The sequence below is a fragment of the Coenobita brevimanus genome, chromosome 28 (assembly GCF_032717465.1).
Source record: "Coenobita brevimanus isolate Jiangsu-jjx chromosome 28, ASM3271746v2, whole genome shotgun sequence".
In the NCBI taxonomy this organism is placed as follows: Eukaryota; Metazoa; Arthropoda; class Malacostraca; order Decapoda; family Coenobitidae; genus Coenobita; species Coenobita brevimanus.
Window position 1 is genome coordinate 4710971 of NC_136981.1, and position 3943 is coordinate 4714913.

The window sequence follows — 3943 nt, forward strand, 5'->3', positions numbered from 1 at the left end:
CCTTTTATCTCTCACTAATATCGGTGTCAATATTCTTTTCACTTTTCCTCCCTCTCCTCCTCCTCCCTCCTTCCTTCCTTCCTTCCATGTTTCCTTTTCTTTCCTCCCTCCTCTTCTGGTATCAGTACTGTCTATCCTTATTCTCTTTTACTTCCTTCCTTTGCTTTTTCTCTTCCTTCCTTCCTTTTCTTTCCTCCCTCCTCTTCCGGTGTCAGTACTGTCCTTCGTTCTAGTCTTTCTCTTCCACGTTACCTCCTTCCTATTTCTTCCCTTATGTCTCACTTCTTTTCCTCCTTCCTTCTTCCCATCCTTCCTTCTTCCCCTCCTCCTCCATACCTTCTTAGCTTTCTTCCTGTGCCAAATGTTCTTCCCTTTTCTTCTCCTGCTTCCCCTTCCTTTATATTTCCTTCATCTTCCTTCTTTTCTTTCCTCCCCTCTTTTACCACCGATTCCTTGTCCTCTCCTTTCCTTCTTTCTTCCTTCTTGTCTTCCTTCCTTTCCTTCCTCCTTCCGGCTCCAGTACCCTGTGCTTTCCTTCCCCTTCCTTCTTTTCTACCTTCTTTCCTTCATTTGCTTATCTTTACTTTCTCTCTGTATTTCATCTCCTTTCCTTGTTACGTTTTATTAATGTTCTTTTAGTGTCCGTCTTCTCCTTTACTTCTCTCCTTCCTTCCTTCTTTCCTTCCTTCCTTCTTTCCTTCATTCTTTCCTTACTTTCCTCCTTCCTTAATTACTCTCGTCCTTCTTTCCTCTCTGACTTCCTTTCCTTCTTCCCTTCCTTCCTTTCTTCCCTTCTTCCTTCTTCTCATTCTTCCTTTCATCGTTCTTTATTTGTTCTCCCTCCCTCTTTCTTTGATGTTCCTCTCCATTTTCGTTCCCCATTCTTGTGTCTACGGGACTTTTTTCCCTCCTTCTCTCTCCTTCCTTCCTTCCTTCAATCTTCCTTTACATGCTGTCCTCTCTTTCAATTCCCAAACTTTCTCCTCCTTTCCTTCCTTTTTCCTTTACTTTTCTCCTCCTCTGCTTTTCCTTCACTGTCTTTCTGTCTTCCTTCCTTCTTTCCTTCATTTCCTTGTAATTTTTCTCATTCCCTCATCCCTCCTTTTCTTCTCTGTTTCCCTCGTTCCTCCATTACTAATCAAGGGAGGGTATCCAAGTGGCAGAGGACAGGGTGACATGGAGACGATTTGTTTGTGGCTACCCCTTATCTGATGAAGGAGTCTTACTAAAAATATGTAGATAGAAAGACAGACAAACAAGCAGATAGATAGATAGATTGACGGATAGATAGACTTTAAACGGACGAAAATCTCTGCCAAGTTAAAGTGAATGATCTATAAGCGTACAATTTCCATCTCCATCTAGAATACTGAGCTATAACAAGAGACTAACACTAGAATATGGTGCTAGTCACGAAGAAGTGCTATGGCATGGATGTACTGCCGTAGTTATTCTGCCACTGAGCTACGTTAAAATACTCTACAAAAGGACGAAAATCTGGGCCAAGTTTAAATGAAAGAACTATAGCGTCTTGTAGAGATTTAAGAATAGACTTAGGAACGGGACTTCACTGTGAGAGGTGGCAGGTCAAAGTGTATGGAGTATAGAAAAATAAATCATCTTAGTGAAGGGGTGAATATTGGTCTGGTTGCTACCCTTAGACGATTTACAAGAGAAAGCATCTGAGGGGCGGCTGCTTGCATGACGCTGTGGTGGCTGTGGTGGTGGTGGTGGTGGTGGTGGTGGTGGTAGGGGTTGCATGACAGGATAAAGACCCTAATTTTCTGACTATCCTTTAAAGTTTCCTAAAATGGTCTTCTGGGGGTGTTTTTCCTTTTTTTTTTTTTTTCATTTTTCTCTCCTGTGCTCTTCTTCCCCCCCGGTCTCTGTCTCTGTCTGTCTGTCTGTTTGTCTCTCAGTCAGTCTGCCTGTCTGTCTGTCTGTCTCTGTCTGTCTGTTTGTCTCTCAATCTGTCTGTCTGTCTCTGTCTGTCTACCTGTCTCTCTCTTTCTCTCTCTCTCTCTCTGTATGTGTGTGTGTGTGTGTGTGTGTGTGTGTGTGTGTGTGTGTGTGTGTGTGTGTGTGTGGGGCCATTGTTCTTGTTTCCTTGACTTCGGTATTTCTCTCTCTCTCTCTCTCTCTCTCTCTCTCTCTCCGTCAATGCCGGCCTGCCGCCTAACTCCATCACTACCTATCCCCTTTCATCTTCCCACCTACTTTCCATTTCTCTCTCATCTTTATAGGCTCCTTGCATGCCTACCCCCCTCTCTCTCTCTCTCTCTCTCTCTCTCTCTCTCTCTCTCTCTGTCTCTCTCTCTCTCTCTCTCTCTCTCTCTCTCTCCCTTAACCCCTTTTCCTCCATTTGTCTTCTCTCTGTTTTTTATTTTTCTTTCCTCCTTTCTCCAGCCCCCTTCCCCTTCCTCCCTACCTACACAGACTCCTACTGCCCTCTCTCTCTCTCTCTCTCTCTCTCTCTCTCCCAGCAAGATACCGACAAGAGTTACGAGGTGAGATAGTGAGTCGGGATCTGACGGGAGGCGGTTGTCGGGGTTTGTCGGGGTCTGGTCGGGTGCTGAATTGGTCGGGGGGTCGGATTTGGTCTGGGGCTGTAGTGGTCTGGTGTTTATTTAGTCGGGAAGTCGGTTTTGGTCGGATGTTGAATATGGTATTGAACTGGTCGGGATGTCGGATTTTGTCGGGTGTTGAATTGGTCGGTAAGTTGGGTTTGGACGGGTTTTTCCTTGATCGGGAGTTCATTTAGTCGGGTGTTGAATTGGTCAGCAGGTTTGATCGGGTATGGAACTGATTGGGTTTGGTCGGTTGGTCGGGTCTGGTTGGGTGTTGAATTGGTCGGGTTGGATCCTGGAATCTGGTTTGGTAAGAAGATCGGGTTTGGTCGGAAGCTTAACTGGTCGGGAACTCGGTTTTGGTCGGTGCTGTATTGGTCGGTGATGAGTAAAAGTCGGATAGAATTCGGTGGATTGGTCGGAATGGCTGCGATGTTCGGTTCTATGGCGCCTGGAAGTGGTGAGAATGGAATGTGAGAAAGTCGATATCGTAATGAAGGGGTAGATGTGTGTGTGTGTGTGTGTGTGTGTGAGAGAGAGAGAGAGAGAGAGAGAGAGAGAGAGAGAGAGAGAGAGAGAGAGAGAGAGAGAGAGAGAGAGAGAGAGAGAGAGAGACCCGTGGCCACACCCATAGTTAAAAATAAGGGCCAAAAATAAAGGAATAAAGGGAAAAAAATCTTTGTTCCGTGCGTCATAGAGAATAATGGTGGGGACGCTGCCTCTGCCTTTATTAAATGGATAAATCAAATAACCAGAATTCCAATGTTCGCCCTCTCTCTCTCTCTCTCTCTCTCTCTCTCTCTCTCTCTCTCTCTCTCTCTCTCCATCTCTATCTTCACTTATGAAATCTCCTTTCGTTCCTTTCAACTCCTACTTCGTCCTCCTCTCCTGCTCTTTCCCTCCCCTTTTCTCTCACTTCTCTCTCTTCTCCCCCCCCCTTCTCTCTCTCTGTCTCTGTCTGTCTGTCTGTCTGTCTCTCTCTCTCTCTCTCTCCCTCCTCCCTGTTTCCTCTCTCTCCCCGCCTCTCTTCTCTCCCTCTCTCTTTCCTCCCCCTCTCTCTTCCATCCCTTATTCACTTTCCTTCCTCTCGCTTTCTTCTCCACATCTCTATCCCTCTTCTTTCTTCCTTTTTCTTCCCGTTCCTCCCTCCCTTTTCCTCTCCCATTTTCTCACTATCCTCCATTTTATATTCCTCTCTATTTTCTCCCTCTTCCTTCTCTCTGCCTCTTTCCCCTTTCCCTCCTCGTTTCTCCTTCCTTCCCTGTTTTCCTTCCCCCTCTCTTCCCCACTCTCTTTCCTTACTTCCTCCTCTCCATTCTCCCTATCAGTCTCTCCTTCCCTTTTCCCTTACCTCCTTCCCTCTCATCTTCTTCTCC